This window comes from Hipposideros armiger, unplaced genomic scaffold (genome assembly GCF_001890085.2).
Source record: "Hipposideros armiger isolate ML-2016 unplaced genomic scaffold, ASM189008v1 scaffold_943, whole genome shotgun sequence".
Lineage (NCBI taxonomy): Eukaryota > Metazoa > Chordata > Mammalia > Chiroptera > Hipposideridae > Hipposideros > Hipposideros armiger.
In genome coordinates this window covers 140242-159609 of record NW_017732293.1, presented here as the reverse complement: position 1 = coordinate 159609, position 19368 = coordinate 140242, and the positions used below count along the sequence as shown (strand labels likewise).

Here is a 19368-nt window from a genome sequence, read left to right as displayed (position 1 = left end):
AGGCTTATGATGTCTTTTGATTGTGAACTCCGTATGATTCCATCACCTTTGTCACACCACATGTATCTTTACAACAACTCTTGTACTGGCCTGAGTGACTCTCTGTCTGTTCTTTGTAACTGAAAGAATCACGTATAAGTACGGTCATGGTCTTAGCTTGGCCCACCATAACAAAATACCCCAGAGTGAGTGGCTTAAACAACAGAAACTTGTTTTCTCACAGCTCTGGAGCCTGGAAGTCTGAGTTCAGGGTGCCAGCATGGTAGGGTTTTACTGAGAACTCTCTTCCTGGCTATCAAACAGCTGCCTTCTCACCATGTCCTCACCCAGTGGACAGAGAGAGCAAGCCCTATGGTGTTTCGCTTATAAGGGCACTAATGCTATCATGATAGCCCCACCCTCATGACCTCATGTAACCCTAATCACTTCCCAAACACCCTACCTCCAAATACCTTCACGTTGGGGGTTAGGGCTTCAACATATAAATTTTCAGGGGACATACATGTAATTAATTCAGTCTGTAACAGACAGAGAAAAGTTAAAGAAGGCATTGCATTTGTTGGCTGATTGATTGGAAGAATATTAATATTAACGATAGAAACTAGGAAATTAAAATGAGACTGTTTAGGTTAGGTGAGCTCAGTTCTAGATGTGTTTTAGTTATGTTAACTTTGAGGTGACCAAAAGCAGTGAAATCTAAATGTTTAGTAACTCTGAGAAGTTTATCATGATGTGTCAAGCTGTGTCTGTTTTACTGATTTACCCAGTATTTATTAGGAATTCTAAATCTGAGAACCTAAAACTTACCTTAGTTTGGGGACATTTTGTTCTAGTTACATGGTCTCTTGCTTTATTCTCTTATTCTCTCTTTCTGGAAAGCCTACTGTCACATATTGGAATCAGTCCTCCACATCCTTTGGCTTTTCTTTCATTCTTGCTATGTCTTTGTAATTTTAACTGCTTCTGTGAGAATTCCTTGGCGTGTTCTAGTTTATTCTTCAGCTGTGCCTGTTCTCTTATTCAGCTCATCTATTGAGATTTAAATGTCAATGATCAATTTTTGTCATTTCTCTGGAAACTAATGGGTTCTTTCTTATGGATATCATAGCCTCTTATTCCCCTGTTGATATTAATTATACTTGATTTGAATTCTTGAGTGGTTTGTTCTCTTAACTTTGTTTCCATATACATTAATATTTATGACCTGTTTTTCATGGCATTGGCTTTCCTCAAATGTCTGTGTGCCACCTTTGTAATTGAGGCTCCCTGTTAGCTCAAGAAAACATCTAGTGAAGTAGTTAAGAGTGTGAGGTCCAGAGCCCCACAGCCTGGGATGTGATTAATAACATTTCTATGCCTCAGTTTCCTCACCTATAAATAAAGGCCATTATAGCTCCTACCTCACAGGGATTTTGTAAGATTTAGATGATTAATATATGCAAAGCTTTTGGAAGGCAACCTAGCACACACCCCGCCCCTACCCCTCACTAAGTATTAAATTTTAACGTCATGAGAATAATGAAGTGTTTAGTATTCATAAATGCTAGCTGTTAATAATATGTGACCACGGAAGCATTTTATGGCAGCCCGACTCCAGTGGTGTGTGAGCAGTTGAGCTGTCCTGCTGGGGGAGTATACTAGCAGTTTGTCTTATAGGTATGGGGGCCTCATCTTCTGAATGTAGTCAGCCTGCCCCAGGAGGGGGGGGGGGTAAGGTCTGGAGATGTGGGTGGGAGAGCATGGTATGTCCTTCTTGCTCCAAGGTGTGTGAGGAGGTGGAGGACCACCCAGCTACTCCAGTCTGCTGTCACTGCTCTTCACCCTGTTGGGACCATGTGTGCCTGTGGGTCTGTATATCATGTCACATGGAGGAATTTTTCACCAGAAAGTGAGCTGCAGCCTGTGTCTACCCACCCCCATCTTGAGAAGATCCTCAGTGATGGTTTTGAATGTAAGTTACATAACACTGTTTGACAAACGATCGTGTATTTTTGACACACTCTCCTCTCTCCCAATAGGTCTTAGTGTTGGCCCCTTGTCAGAATGGTCATTTTTAGCTATGGATATGGTAGTCTACAAAAGCGTTATAAACATAAGGTCTGGGTTTCCATTCTATAGTTTATGATATGCGGCTGTAGTGTCTAAATATATGTTATTACCACAGAATTAAGATTTTTCCTTGTGAGCTGAGGTTTTCACTAATAGATTTTGAAAGAAGAGTTGGGAGCAACTGGAAAACATCTTAAGTCCTTGGCTGTTTGGTACTGGTGAAACTCTAGAAGAGACATGAGTTTCTTCAGCTGTTACTTAGATGAACTGTGTTACTTTTTTTTAATGGAATCAAATAATGTCTTGAAGAGCAGAAAAAGGAATTGAGAAAGCAAGAAGACACGGGTACCTGGAGTGTCTGTGTGTACCCTCCACATCCCAGAGGACACTTTTGGCAGCACAAGCAGCAGCTGGAAGCGCTGTGGTGGCAGCGGACTCAGTTTTCCAAGCAGGGTGCCAGTGAGGTCTGGCCATTTTGAAGGGATGATGTATTCAGTGTCTGAGCTCAATCAGGGTGATGGCAGCAGCGCTTTCGTCCCTTCCCTGCAGAGCTGTCATTGTGGCAACTGGTCACCAGCACCAAGAAATGACAGATAAAAATGATGCTGGGAGAAAGATTTGGAAAAGTGATGAGAATTGATGTTGATTTTCTTTCCTTTTTGAGCTCCAGGGTATTAATGTTGTCTAGAATGTGGTGCTTATTAAGATTCTCCTTGGTAGATGAGGGCAGTGCCTCCAATGCCCTCTCTAAGGACTGAGGTTTGTGTGACATGCCTTGAAAACCTCACACTGTAATTTCTTTCCTCTCTGCACATCGTAACTTTGCTGGGTTGGATGCAATTCATTGACCCCGAAAGTATCTGATGGCATTGATTTGGCACTTAAACAAACTCTCTGACTCAGCTGGTTAAAGAAAATTCTGGTTCATCAGAAACAAAACTTACGGGGGAAAAAACTTGAAAAACTTGAGCAATTCATTTGACACTCAATGTTCAGCTTGATTTAACACTTGCTGCCCTTTTGTTAAAATGATCCCATTTCATTTATTGTGGTTCCCATCTTTATGCTTTTTTTCCCTTTCTTTTGCTTAAAGAGCTTTGATAGAGTTGGGTTGTAGCACTGTTTGAAACAAAAGGAAATTTCAAATTTTTTTTGAAAGAAAAGCAATTTCAAAAGGAACTAAAGATGAATCTTTCACTGATCTCGGCATAAGAGCAAAGGAGAAATGGAAGCTTGATTTTCATAACGGATCCTTTTATTGTACAGATGGTTCCCACTTCAATAATGATAAAAAAACAAACTACATCTACACACCTATCACATTCTCCCAAAGTGACTATCAGCCTTTATTTATAGCACGCATTACATAGAGTAGCATAGCTTAGTGCTTTGGATCATGGGTAAAATCCCGGCTTGGACCCTACTTCTGTGGTCTTGGGCAAGATTCTTAACTGCACCATGACTCAGTGTACTCATATATAAACTAGGAATAATAATTGTATCTGCCTGATAGGTTTGTGAAGAGGACCACATGCGTCAGCGCACAAAAAGTATGTAGAACAATGCCTATGACATGGAAACACTATATATGTGTTTGCTGTTAGTATTTCCTTTTAAGGAAACCACCTAAAATTATGGGGAGCTTAAGTTCTTAGACAATATAAAATGACATTATTTCTGAAGCTGTTTATAAAAAATACTTTATGCTTGTAACGTGATGTGTCATAAATTACTGCTAAAAAACTTCCCCAATTACAATTAGGAAGCATGGTAATTAAACAATAATTGTTCTTACTCATATCATTGAAATTAAAATATTTTTCTTTCCTTTGGATGGCTCAGTACAAAATGTACAGAAAACATGATGTGCTGCTGTGGGAAGGAAAATGTTATCCATAATCGCATAATACTAATATTTGTCATTAATAGCGTAGTTCAATAATATCATTACTGTATATAGCTTCTTTATTCATTTTCAGCACTGATGGCAAAACATCACATTAAACTTTGGCATTTGTTGATAATGCCTTTTAATGTAAATGTAAAAAGACTAATCGTGGAATGGTCTGTAATTCATGGCTTGTTTTCTCTTTGTATCTTCTTCAGCATTAACTCTCTGTTGATGAAAATATTCATACCAAGATGTTTAACATACTCAAACTTAAGTCCTCATCATGTATACTTGCCTCCCTCTTTGCTTATCCCCTCTCCCCACCCACCCCTTACTCTGCCTACATCAGTGCCTACACACACAGGACATCTCTGCCCAGCCTCCTTGTCAGATGTACCTTTGTTCTCCGAATCACCCAATCCCAAAGATTTGGTCCTACTCGATTCATAATTTCCCTTCATTTCATTAATTCAGCAATCAACTGTCTCGTAGTGGATCTTCCTTTAAAATAGCTCTTGTTTATATTCCTTCTAGTCCACCAGCTGTCATAACCATGACTCAAAACAAGAATCCTCAATTTCTGATTTTCTTGTTCCCTTACTAACACTGTATTTAACAATCTGTATTTGTTGATGAAATTAGTTTTGATTATCAAGTCTAGATGCAAGATGCTCACTGCTTTTAAAATGTCGCATCGGTTAATTATCCTTTAGGTGTGGGTAGATGAAAAATCGACATGTAATGATAAAAGTCATATCATTATATCATAGAATAATATGAGAAGTTCAGATTAATTGGCTAATAGTAATTGTCAAGATGAGGTAGATGTGAATTTTCTATTTATAGTTACTGTATTTGTTTCCTGTAGCTGTCATCATATGATCCACAAACTGGGTCCCTTCAAACAACAGAAATTTGTTCTCTCACGGTTCTGGAGGCCAGACTTTGAAAACCCAGGGTATGGGTAGGGCTGCACCCTCTCTGGGGCCCTAGGAGAGAATTGGTTCTTTGCCTCTTCTAGCTTTGGCTGTTGCTGGCTCCCTCGGCTTGTGGCTGCATCTCTGCTTTATCTTCCTGTGCCCTTCTCTGTACAAGTTCCTTTCCATGTGTCTCTTTTAAGGACACTTGGGTAAATTTTATGTGTCAACCTGGCTAGGCTATGATGCTCAGCTGTTCACTCAATGCTAGTCTAGATGTTTCTGTGCAGGTATTTTGTAGATGTGATTAACATTTACAGTGGGTTGACTCTAAGATTATTCTCAGCAATGTGGGTGGGCCTCATGCAATTAGTTGAAAGCCTCAAAAGCAAAAGCTGAGGTTTCCTGAAGATGAAATTCTGCCTCAAGCCTGGAACATAAAAAAGCTGCCTGAGTTTCCAGCCTGCTGGCCTGCCCTACACATTTGAGATTCAAGACTGCATTAAATCTTACCTCCAGCCTACCGTATAGATTTGGGATTTGCCGTCCAGTGGTTTGATTTCACTGGAAAACCCTGACTCATGACTAATGGAGGACCCAACCAGATAATCCAGGATGACCTCATCTCCTCAAATGCTTAATTTAGGTCATCTGCAAAGACACTTTATCCAAATAAGGTAGCATTTATAAATTGTGATGTGAGTATCTTTGGGGGACCATTTTTCTGCTTACTCTATGAATTAGGAATTTCTGGTTGTATTTAGGGGGATCACAGAATGTTATTAGCTTTTTCAGGAGGTGAAGGAATTCTTTTTTTTTTTTTTAAGATTTTTTTTTTTAATTGGGTAATTAGGGGGATGGGAACAGTGCTGGGGAATTGGGGGAAGGGGAACAGACAAGTTGCTGTCGTTTTGTTCTTCAATCTAGTTGTGGAGGATGCTTCACTAGCCCAAGTTGGCACCATCATTGCGCTCTTCCCTGGCGAGGCAGATCAGTCGCCGGCTTCTGGATGGCCGCTCACTGTGGCTGCTGGCCGCTCACGCTGGCTGCTGGCTACATACGGTAGCCCATGGCAACCTACTGCCACAGGGACTGCAGCCTAAGCCGTCCCTGGCGACTCACAGCAGCCCAGCTCCAGGTTGAACTGTTGTTCAGCATCTTAGCTGTAGAGGGCAGTGTCACTAGCCCTCATATGTGGGATCCGAACCGGGGCCCTCTGGCATCCCAAGCGAGTTCTTAACCATCGCGCCACACGGCCGGCCCCAGGAGGTGAAGGAATTCTTAAAACATTGTCTACACCAAATTAATTTTATTCACGTCAGAGAATGAATATGTATGCCAGATGGAATTTATGAGAAGAATGCTGTGAGGTGGATTAAAAAATAGTGTAGTGAATTGTAACTTGAACATTTGTGCATATAGCTCTATTAATTAAATCTGGATTCTGAGCTGCACTTAAAAAAAACCGATAATGAAATGAAAGTAATTTACAAGGAAGTCCACCTTTCTACACACCAGAAACCTAATTTCTAAATATTAGGCTTAGAGGTTAGCACATACTGCATTTCTTTTATTAATTTGCATATTTGCCAGAGCTTATGAGGAGTTTTTTCCAGTGAATAAGTTGTTCAAGCTCTTTATATATCAGACTGAATGAAATAAATGACCATATTTTCAAGTATATGTTAACTCCCTTCTACCTGCCAAAATTTTTTTTTAAAGCATGTTGAGAAAATACGGATTTATTTCAGATAGGATTCAGTGCCCAAACAAAAAACAGATTACCATTTAAAAATAATTTTGTATTCCGTGGGTAATAAATAGCTCCTGGATTTTGTTGAGTGTGGCTTTTTTAGCATTATTTTCTTTCTTGCATTTTAAAAGCTCTTAAGATTCAACAATAGAGCTTGATCTTCTATACTAAATGTCTACATCTTTTTTTTTATGTGTGTAATGAGGACTTTTAAGATATCTTAGCAACTTTCAAGTATTCATTACAGTATTATTAACTACAATCACCATGATGAAAAATACATCCTCATGACTTAACTGCTTTATAGCTAGGAGTTTGTATGTTTTTTGATTTTGTAATTTCTTTTTTCACCTTTTCAAAACAACATCAATTTAAAACCTTTTCTTATTATATTCAACTAATCTGAGCAATAATTTTGTAAATAGATGTCTAGTGGCCTAAATCTCATCAGGCATTTTATTTGGGAGGTGGAGAGAAGATCCATAAATGAAGTAAAAAAGAAAGGACTCACAGCATAAATGAATAAGCTGTATAATTTCTAAAATAGTCTTTGGAGCTCAACTTTCACTTACACTTACACACCGATCGTCAAAAGGTCCACAAACTTTAGTGCCTTTCAGTAGTCTAGTTTCTACCATACTAAAATGTTCTTCATCTGATTTATTACTGTCGGGACATCTGAGACCTACTTTCATGGAGTAGTTTTGTATCTCTCTTCTCTTTCTCCTCAATTTCCACCTTTCTTCCTCTTGAGAGCCTGTCATTGTTGTTGTGGTTATATGCGATATCTGAAGAGGGTATCTAGTCTTTTTGTAAAATTAGTATTTTCATTTCCTGGATAATTAGGGAAATGAGTACTGATTAGAAGCATTCTTAACAGTAAAGTCCTTGAAAACTGTAACATCCTTGAAGATGACTGTAGAAGAAATCACTCTAAGTTTGCCTCTCTATTCAGACTCTTAGGAGAGAGGAATTGTAGGAGGCCTGGCAAATTAACACAGAGATGTGCTAACGAAGACACAAACCGTTGTCTTGACATTTGAGCTGGAGACAATTTCACATTTAAAAATATTTGCGTCGTCAGCCCATAAGCTGATAGATATTCCTAATAGAATTATTAGCAATCATTTTTAGGTACACACACTCGTGCCAGGTGTGTTACACATATTCTTTCCTGTCCCCACAGCAGGCCTGTCACGTAGGTATAAGGTCCATTTTACATGGAGAAATCGAGGCTGACAGAGGCTAAGGAATGTGCACACAATGGTAGTGTCTGAGCCAGGACTCAGCCAGGAGGTGAGGTCTATATATTGCTCCATTTCCTCACCGGCTGATCATTTTGTGTTTGGAATAAAGAGATGACTTTGAAATGGTCCTTGCTTGCTCTAGGCATGTTTCAGAAGCAAACCTACTCCTGTGGCCCATGTTAAGAATTTAGAAAACAGTTCAAATAATTTTACTTGATTTGGGAAACAGAAGAAAGTCTTGTCTGCTTTTCATTGACTTCACATTTTACATAATGAATATGTGACGTTGAGATCTGCAGATGCCGAGTCTTCATCTAGAATCAAATCCGAGCGTGTTCCCAAGGGCAAGGGCTGTTCCCAGAATTCTTCCAAAAAATTGGCAGGGTCTAGAAAATTAGATCCAAACAAAGCCATTTACCACGAGAAAAGAAAAAAGCTAGAGAGGTTACCAAATAACCACGCTGCATATGAAACGCTATTTTCTTTCCCTTCTTCTGATAACTGCTTTGGGGTCAAGTTTAAGGAAGTGCCTCTCTGAGCAGCTGCCTAGGGGGAATATTTTTATTTTGAACAGTCAGGGACCCATGTGAATGTGAATACACTTTGTATACGTCAGTTTGCTAGAGCTGTTTCTTTTTCTTCATTAATCTGTGTGCGATGATATCCCGCATAGGATGTGAATAGAACTTGCTTTCTGTAACTCATTCATCTGGACCAAGTCCATTATTTTGCCACTATTGAGTCAACACATGCAAATGCCTGGGAACAGTTGAAATTATTTAAAAATCTGTTGTTTTTCAGTACTGCTTGTTTGGGTTTGCCTTTAACATATGAACTCAGTGTTCAATATTTTGAAAGAATAAATTCCCTTTGAAGGAAGATGGACACTGTTGCTGGTAACAACTTTGACATGTAGAACTGGCTCGTAAGTCCTTTCTTAACAATGTTTGAATATTCATTGAAGAATTAATAACAGCTCTCAGCTTTCTGTCTAAGGGTAATAAAAACAAATGAACAACAACAAAAAGGCCATGGAGGTCAGTGGCCCTTCCTCTGTTCCTTTCTATAGAAAATTCTGATTATGGGGACTTGAAAGCACTTTACGTAACGTGAGGTTGCTTGTTGGTGGTTGTGTGGAACTCACTGAGGTCCCTTCCTTGTGTGACTCTTGTTCTTCCATGGGGCATCTTCTTGTTGTTGGGTGCATCTGAGAAACTGGTGGGGATCACAGACGACCCAAGACCATCCCCAAGACCGTTGCTGACCCACTTCATGAGTGAAGGAAAGCTGGAGAAGTGTGAGATATCGAAATTACCACTGCTTTGCACCACAGGATAAAAGGATCAGAGAATGATGTACTTGTAGCCTGATATTTGATCCAATTTGTGAAGACGTTCCTAAATTTATGGTCTAACGGCTTTGTTGAATCACAGCTCTTCATTGACTTTTTCCAACTTGGTGAGATTCCACCCTAATAAAATGAAATGTCTGGTTCACACGGGGTACCCTCCCATGTCACATTGTTCCAGGGCCCATATTTTCCTAATTCTAAGCAATTTCCTTCTTCATGCTGCTTTGTATTATACTGAGATCTCCCCAATGGCCTTTCAGTTGGATTGAATTAACTGATTGCTCCCAAATACATGCTAGCTTCTGTCATGGAAAATACACCAAAAATTGGACACGCTGTCCTGAGATTGTACCAACACAAAGCCGTGGATCTTTGCTGTCGTTTCCCCATCCTTTCTCAGACCAGTTCTTTCTACCACTTCTGTCAGAGGGTCCTGCTCATCATTACTTCCTTTTTAATGTCCCTGTTGATATTTTAATTTCTTTTTTGTCATAGTCTAGAGGCTACACAGGTGAGTATTGAGTTCAATTCCTATTGATTTCACACACCACGATGCTGGCTGTTACTCCAGAACACTCTGGGTATGACCTGTTGCTACCCCCAAAATGATAGAGCGTGATGGGGCCACAAAACCACGTGGTCAACATCCTTCACTCTGAATAAAAAGAACTAACTAAGGAGCATAAAAGCTAAGTGATTTGTCCAGAGGTCCACAACTAATCAGTAACAGATAAAATTTGAACTCCGGACTTCTTACTAAAGTCCAGTATTAGTTCTATACTGCTCCAGTCACTAAACAAAATGGAGCTCTGGTGTTTGCTACCATAGGGCTTGGCTACCACAAAAAGAATGTGAGAAAACCCAAAGCATAGCTTTCTTCACAATTCCAAGAATTTCACCCCATCCTCAGATAGGTAAAGATTTACTTAGTCTACTTTTCTGTGTTTATCATTTTGACACACTTTTAGGTGATTTTCATTATAAAGTGTAACTTTTCCATGAGGAAAATCAAGAATCACCTTCTCTGAGGATGCAAGCTTACCTTCAGGCCAGGAGAAGGCCTAGAGTGCAGGCGAGCCAGTGAGCACAGGGCACCCCTCAGAGTTCCTGCGCTTCTCAGCCCCGGTTCAGGATGCACGGCCTCCTAGGCTTGTCCTGGCTCCGTCAGTGAGGCTGTTGTTTCATCCGAGGCTGGACTGCCACTGCAGCCAGGCCTCGTGTTAGATTCCTTTTCAGTGACCTGCTGATGTAAGAAATGTGTTTCATAACAGTGCTTTCAGAATTTCACGAGTTAGCACTTCAGTGTCTCACCCTGCCTGCATTTCATTTTGATTGTTTTAAAATATATTTTGTACAGCACAAGTTGTAGTGACTTTGGGTGGGAAATGGTTCTTTACTAAAGTTGTCATATTATAGTTTGCAAAAACTCACAAGTAGGCCTTTCTGGTAACAGCGAAATAGCCCCCTTCTGCAAGTCTTCTCTAATTCCACTAGCCAAATAGTTCTCCTCCTAAGGTTTACAATCATTTAGTATCCTGTAAATTTCTCTATGACTATGCCATTTTCTACATTTTTATTGGCTATGTCTCTATAGTTCTGTTTTGTAATAGGTTTTGAGTGCAGAGGCCATTTGTAAAGTTGACATTTCCTTTTCAAACTTAGTATGACAGTTTGCACATAGAAAACATGCAGATATTTTCTAATTGGATGACTTTTTGAGGTAACGTAATTTTGTTCTCTGTCCCAACTTCTCAAATAGCTGTGAAATAAAAGCATGGATCTAGAATATTTCTATTAAATTGAACTTTGGGGGATAGAAATGTTTATTTAGAGGAGTTAAAGTTGTTCGTAGTATTTAACTAGGTGGCGGATGGAAAGTAAACCAATATCTTTGAGTAACTAGATGAAATAATTGTTATTCTTAGGTGTCAATTTGGTATGATTTGTGTTCTTTAGATTTGAGCTCACTTCAACACTGTTATCGTCCATGCAAAAAAAAAAAAAACCCAAAAAAACAAAAAACAAAAATCCTGTGAAACTCTTAAATAAAAACAAATGCATTATTTCAAAACATCATTTTGCTATGTGATTATTGCCTGCTGCTTCCATCAGTATTTTTAAGGCTATGCCTCCCAATTAGATTTTTACAGGGGTATCCTCTTTCCTGGGTTTTCTTTTTGTTTGTTTGTTTTTTTATTTTTCATAGCTTCTCACCCCATGTTTGATTCTTTTGGCTTTTCTTTTCACTCCTCCTGGGTAAATTGGCCATTCTTATGTTCTTGCTGTCTTTTCTCTAAACAATTTATTGGGTCCCATTTTACTTATTTTGATAAAATAAATACCATCCAATTTGAGGGCGTGAGCCCTGTGGCTCTCTGGGAAGAGGGCATTTCAGGCAGAGGGAAAAGTCAGTGCAAAGGTCCTGACTTGTGCCTGGATAATTCTGAAAAGAACTAAAACATTAGTATGGTTAATAGGCAGTGAGCAAGGAGAGTAGTAGGACGATGTGTTGAAAATACCATAATGGAGCGATGCAGGAATCAGGAATCCGTTAATCCGTGGAGGGCACAATGATGGTTTGGATTAGGGTGACAGCAGTTCAAGTGCTAAGGAGTGGTTAGATGCTCAATGTTTTAGAGAGAGTCAACAGGATTTGCTCATGAATTGGGTCTGTGGGTGGAACAGAAAGATGGAGGTCAAAGATGACTCCACATATTTTGACGTGACCAGCTGGAAAGGTAGAGTTACCACTGAGACGAGGAGGATAATGTAGAAAGCAGTTTTTTCTCCCAACTTATGCAGCTGTGCAGGTGGAGAATCGGATGTATTCACAGATGTGTTTTCAAAAACTGAGTGAACCAAGAGAGTGGTGATAGTTGAGGGTGTATATTATTATAAAGATTATAATAATGGAGCATGGATTTTAAGCTAAGTAAGGAGGGAAGTGAGGACATAGGTAAAATAATAATTGGATTAGTCAATTGTTGGTCCGAGAGCGGTTGAATAATTGTGGTGGTACTAAAAGTGAGTTGGAATGCTAGAATATGATGGTCATCAGATGGGAACATGGAAATTGAGGTTATGGATGGGCTGCATTTGTTGGTAGTAAGATAGGAAGTATGGCTGAAGCATGAAGGGCTGAAGTAAAGTGGTGATAAGATCATAATATTATTAGAGGTGAAGAGGTTACAGATTTGAGAAACCAGAGTATTGGGAGGATGGTTTTTGTGGATGTTGATTTTGCAAAGAATTATGACAGCAGTGAAGACATTTACAGGAACCCAGGGGCCAGAATTGTCAAGGATTGAGGGACAGTGGTCCTGAGTTGCCATAGCTGACTGTGACAAGGAGGGACAGCAGATATAATTTGATGACAGAAAATCTAAAACTGGGTGTTTTCATGGAAGGGAGAAGGGGAGCTAAATGCAATGGCAGTTAAGACACCTACTGAACTTCTCTACACTGAGCCTGTTAGGAGAGAAAACAGCTGCTCCTCGAGAAAGTTCCAGGGAAAGTGGTATCCTCATGGGAGAGAGGTTAGAGCAAGGAGGTGAAAGGAATGTTCAGGGAGAGAATACGAGTGATTATGGATGTTGACATATCTGCTTTTTGTGCTCACTTGTAATATCAGAGACATAGACTGTATTTTATTCATCTTTGGATTCTAAGCATCTGTCACAATAAATCATGGTTGAATGATTTAATGGTGTATAGGTTCCCCCAAATAATCTAGAACTTTTGGAAAATAAATCTCAGCCACAGTTTAGGTTTGAGAAAGTTTAATGTTAGTCTATAAATAACTGTCCCAGTGAATAATGGTACTTGACACACAAATGTCCAGGCAACTATAAACATATATTGTGTGTAACTATTTAATATTTAAGTTGCCAGCACCTCTTCTCACCCCATCTTCACTGTGGCTTATTTTCATACTGAATTTATTTTCATTTGCATTTCTTTATTGGCTTTCTAGCCAATAACTCTCATTATCATACACAGAGCACCACTAATTCTGTTAATTAGCCCTATAATTGCAAGGGAAAGAATTGAACACACTTGAGTTTCCCATGAAAATTCAAAAATAAGATGGAAACCCACTAATTGCCTATTTCATTTTCAGAAAATTTCATAATTACTGAAGTGTCTCGCTGCCGCTTTGAATTGATGCCTCTGACTGTAAATCTTGGTCCAGGTGCTCACAGGATGGGCTGCCTTCAGTTGTGCCAATTTCCTATTTGTTACCAGTCACCAGGAAAACATTGTGAGAAAGATCCTACTCCTCTAAAGCACGAAAGACTGTGGAACAGAATTTCTACTCCCTTTTCTAACGTACAAATCTTTGACTTTGGGGCATTCACTTTACATCTCTGGGTGGGTATTGGGAGGGAAACAGCAGGGCAGAGGGGTGCCCGGCACAACAGTCAGGGTAGGTGATAGGAAGCAAGATCACACCATGGGATGTTTCCTTATGAAGTACACTGTCTTGTCTAGTATGATTCTATAAAAACACTTTCTAGAGGCTTTCATCAGGAGTGGTGGGATGTGATGTTTGCAGTCAGTGTGTTTTTGTAGTTTACCACTGACAGGGTCTAGCTCAAAGAGCTGGTATTTCACTTTAGGTGAGCTGATAGAATGTATTGAAAATAACTAACCCTTATTGATGACTCTGTAAGTGCCAAGCGCTGTGCTAAGCGCTTTCTGGGTATTATTTCACTGAATCTTCACGACAACACTATGACGTGGGAACTATCATTAAATACATTTGACAGATAAAGAAACCCGAATCCAGAAGTAACTTTCCTAAAGTCACCAAGCTAGTGGGTGTCAAGGCTGGTGGAACAGGCAGTCTGACCTGACAGCCCACCCTGAATTGCCTCTAGACACACACAGTCCCCATAAACAAGCTCTTCCAGAAGGAAGGCTTATGCCAAATCAGTTTAATGATTTGCTAATGCTTTTTCTAATATAGTCATCTACACAGAGAGTGCCGAAAAAATGTATACACATTTTAAGAAAGGAAACAACTGTTTAAAATTGTAATATATACCGATAACAAAAGATGAATACACGTTATGTGTATACATTTTTTGGCACCCCTGGTATATATATTATTTCATTAATTTGTTTACTGATTAAAAATGTTTTATTGAGTGCTAGTTATGTCAGTACCAGAAATGACCTTGAAGACCAAGTAGCCTTGTACCCTCTTGCCCTGCTGCACTTCTGATACACACTCAGGGATGTTAAGTGAATTTTCCACAGAGTTTTCTATCAGTAAAGTGGGTAGAAATCTTGTTAGGCAGATTTATCACAGAAGTGCACATTTCAGCATAATGGAGTCTCTTGTGCCCAGTAGGGATTCATTAAAAATACAGGCTAAATGAATGGAATGAAGATATTTTGGGTTAATGAAAATGCTCAAATACATAAAAGTAGTTACTAGCAAAACTGGAATGGAAACTATATAACTCCCAGCAAAAACCTCCAAGAAATCTGCAACACAAAATGGAAAAAGGAACAAAAACTCTGGTTTGTAGTGTCCTCCAGAAAAGCTGAGACCCCCATACAGACTAAAGAAGTGGCTTCTGAATAGTCTGTGTACATGATCAGGAACAGAACCTAGAAAAGGCAACTAACTATTCTGAAAGCATCTAAATTGCATTAAACACTGAACAGAACAGCAGATACATACTTACTTTGGAGCAGGCTTTTTAAAAAAGTAAGGTGCAGTTTGATACACATATGAACAAAATTTAATTTTTTAATTTTGGGGACTTATCATGAATTCTAACTTGGTCTTAAAATCCTTTTCCGTGATTTATTCTAAATTATCTTCTTACACAGTATCAGAGTCCAGGAAGACTTATTTTCCCCACAGGTCACTTGGATACATACGGGGGTGTCAAAAAATGTATACAAGTGGACACTTTGGTCAACGTTGCTCAAGCAGTAGTTTGCTGTAATCAGAAGTGTCTGGATGCTGATGGTAACCACTTTGAGCACCTTTAGTAATTGCAGAAGTCAAACGTGACTTGTATTCATCTTTTGTTATCGGTGTATATTGAGTATTACAATTTTAATACAGTTTTCCTTTCTTAAAATGTGTACACTATTTTTGGCACTCTCTGTATTTGTGTCCCCCACACACAGCCCCTACAGCTTAACAAACTGTCCAAGTTGGTCTTTTCAGCCAACCTAATTCTACTGTCTTTCCCTACAAATGATGGTAGTGGGAAGAAGATACGTTAGAAATTTAACAATGTAAAAACCTGGAATTTTTTCCTTATTTATAAGGAGATATTTTTCCACTTTCTTCCCAGATCTCCCTCCTGCTATCAATCACAATATTCTTTTTCTACAGTTAGGTATACATTGATTTTATATGCCATTTATTTTTCTCTATTTTAGTCTGTTGCTCCTAAAATGTGGCTTAAATGAAAAAGATTCTTTTAAAATACTTAAATAGTATTTAAGTAAAATTTATACAAAGGTTTTGTATAGGAATGTTAGATTATTTTATGTCATAGATTAAACTTTTAAGTCTAAAATAGTCCTACATGAAACAATTCACTACAGTGAGTTTTTTTTTAACTTAGGTTTTAAATTAAGTAGACTGAGAATTACTTTATATTTTGTAAAGTTAAAGAAAAAGAAAAGATGCTTTGTACCGTGCTTCCTTTTTATATTAGGGCTTTCAATCCTGTTGATAGTTTCATATTTTCTGAACAGCCCGGCTCTTTAAAAAGGTCATTGCCATCTCACATTTAGTAATATCATCCGTAATGAACACAAGGCGAGAGACTAAGTACTTTTATTTTGTTCCTCCATTTCCCCCGCCGATTATTTACATTTTCTATCAATTAAGTGTCTTGCAAGTGATATGAATTGACCCTAGCTCACTTGGGTTTTGAGACTGTATTGAGAAAAGACTGGATGGTTTACTCAGTTGAGGGGATAGCTGCACAACATGCCTAGGTAAGGTAATAACAGATAATTCTGAATGCACAGCAGCAGGATTTGAGGGCCATTTACAATAGCTGACTGCCAGTGACTTCCTGTTACTGGGTTTCTCCATCCAAATGTGGAATTCCTGAGAGAGAGAATCTGAATGTTCCAGCTTGAATCAGGATCCTTACCCTGAGTTGTTAAGCTCTAGTCGGGGAGCAGGGGTTTGGAGCACATATACTATTAGGCATCAAGGGCCATTTCTGCAGGAAGGAGAATGACTGTGAGTGGGCAGCCATCTTTAGGAGTTTCTGCAATAATTGTGCATATTGACTTCCCTGGAAAGAAAATGAGAAATTCCACTTAATTAAAGCATTTACACACACCCACACACATACACACACACACCAAGGAGAACATATGTTCATTCTGCTTTGGATAACTTACAGTGAAAATCTTTGTTAACGTTTAGTAATATTTGCATACTGCAATTAAAGATTTCTACATTTTATTGATTTTGTTAATGTAGAGTGTATAATTATCACTTGCCAAAGAAACAGAGCTTGAGACACATTTTTTGACTGTACAACTAATTCATGCTTATGCTTTATACTTTCTGAAAGAAAATCACAGTTCAAGTGGGGAAAAAGTAATTTACATGGGTAGTTCAGTAGCCACTATAGAGCAAACTTGTTAAGGAAGGGGATTCAGTTTTATTCATTTTAGCAGCCACAGAATTACCAGAGTCTATTAACAGTCTAGAACTCAAATTATTTTTTGAATGAATAAATGAATGGGTGAAATACCCAAAAAATATGCACATATTTCATCCCATTTGTAAGCATATTGTCATAGAAAATCTATCTTCTCTGTTAGGCTATCCAGGGTGCAGTCATCTTTAAATCAAGTTAACAGAGGTTGAAAACATAAGTAGTAGGTAGCTGATTGGATGACAAATGTTATTAAAGAGACAGACATACCTAAGTTCAGACTTACCATCACAGAGACTGTGCACACGCACACTGACACGTGGACACACACCTGCGTATCATCTTCCCAGACATGAGAGATACATGTATTTGAAGTTAGAAGACTACATAGGGGGAAATGATTGTTAATATTGATTTGCAACTGGAAGAATAGTCAGGTACAAAATGTACATTTCAGTTTCATTCATTATATTAAACAAAGATAGAAGTAGCGCTTAGGTAGAACAATTTGCTCACACAAGTTTTTTTTCTCCTTGTTAGTGTGCCAAGACCTGTTAGGCAAGTGTTTACATATGAATCTTGCTGAGCTGGCTATTTAACATTTCTGTAATTTTATGGTTGTATTTGCATAATAATTCATAAATCATTTGGCTTCTTCATATTATTATTGTTGGTTTGATGTTCCAGGAAATATAACATGTTCTAGGCTGAGCTCCAGGTATAGCTTGTAGGTAGGAATCTCAGAATTGGGAGAACACTTATCTACCACCTGCATTTATGTTTCCCCTTCTTCTTACCAACTTTTCCCTTCTAAATTAAGATGTTCGTTGACAATTCCTCTGTCACTAAAAAATAATGAATTGCCTTTGATATTTTTGAAATTTCAATAAGAGATCACATTATTACCATTACTACTATAGTATTTACATTTAATAACATTTGGCGTTTATCTTAAATTTTTATAGAAGCATTAACATTTTTGTTTATGAAACTTATAAGATGTGTGTATGTGTATATATATGTGTGTGTATATACACATATGTATTTGTGTGTATATTATCTATTTCTTAATTATAGGATCAGAAACACAGAGAAGAGCACATGTCTAAATAAAATGTGCTAATAATAAACATAATGGAAAATTGGATTTTATGCTTTATGGACTATCATACAAGCACAGTACATTCTTCAGAATTCCAGAAACAGCTTCTCATTCAATATTAACTTATGAGAGTGCTATCTATGCAAATAATTCTCTTTATGAAAATCAGATATACATATATAATAAGATAAGATATAATATATGATTTTCATGAGGAACATATTTTTATTATTTCATTTGGATTCTTGTTATGCACTCATTGTCATAAAATTTTGAAAGAAATAGTAGCTATTAAAGGAATCGAGCAATTTGAACTGCTTCTAAAATTGATTGCATTGATTGGGTTATCAAGCTGCTTGCTAGTGAAGGCCACTGGGGAATCTGGTTTTCAGCCAAAAATGAGCCAAGATTAGGGCACAGTGATTGAAAAACAAAGACCTGGATAAATGAAACCTCCAAACCCAGATTTCCCTGGTTCATCACAGCACATTTCTCATCTATTTTTTCTGTCTTAAAATCATGAAATAAAAATCCTTGTAAGGACAAATGTGCAATTATAGAAGTCATAATGCAGTTGTTGTTTTTTTTTTTTTAAATACTTGGCAATTTTATTTTCCAATTAAAGGCTGTAGGCAATTGGCCCAGGATCATAACATACTATTTTAGGTGAAGGTTTCTTTTCTTTTTTTTTTTATATTAGTTTCAGGTGTTTTTGAAATGATTGCATTCCATTGATTTTATTGAAAGTTGAAGATGGAAAATAATTTTAAGGTTAGCTTTTATTTATTTGGCTAAATGCTGTACTCGACTTATTTATTATACTTTTACAAAAATAAATTCGACTTTCACTACTTTGATAAAATATACAAATTGTTGAAGTGTTAGTAAAAATTGGATAAATCTCAGTAGAGTTAAAGCTGCCTTCTGCAGCAAAATAAAACTGTCCAGGAATAAACATAGTAAGAACAGTCCGATTTTGACTTCTTCCAAACTCTGATCTTTTGTATAATATTAGTGCTTTGGTAAAGACTGAGCATCATTTTTATTTGATTCTTTTTTTACTTGGAGGGAACAGGGCTTGGAGGTTTCGTAGACATGCCATATGTCAATGTACTCATATATCTTTATGTTTATGCGTTATAACTGCATGTGTATGTATTTTCAAGGTAATATCAGCTTAACAGTGTGGAATCCAATCTGATGCTAACATTGACAATGCATCAATGCAGTGTTCTCTTGGTAATAGCACCATTGAGATACAGAGAGCCTCATAAGCATGTCTATTGTTTTTTAACTAATTGGAAAATCAGCCAAGACACATTTGTATAACTGTATGCCAGAAGTAACATTTGTTAAGTGAAATACTAACTCATTGTGTGTGTGTGTGTGTGTGTGTGTGTGTG

At 37.9% G+C, this 19368-nt stretch overlaps 1 protein-coding gene across 1 annotated transcript in view; it reads left to right on the top strand.

Moving 5' to 3' along the window:
- The window catches only part of CHSY3 (chondroitin sulfate synthase 3), a 269070-nt gene that overhangs the window by 135839 nt on the left and 113863 nt on the right, over positions 1 to 19368 (top strand). The gene's annotated exons all lie outside the window — the stretch shown is intronic.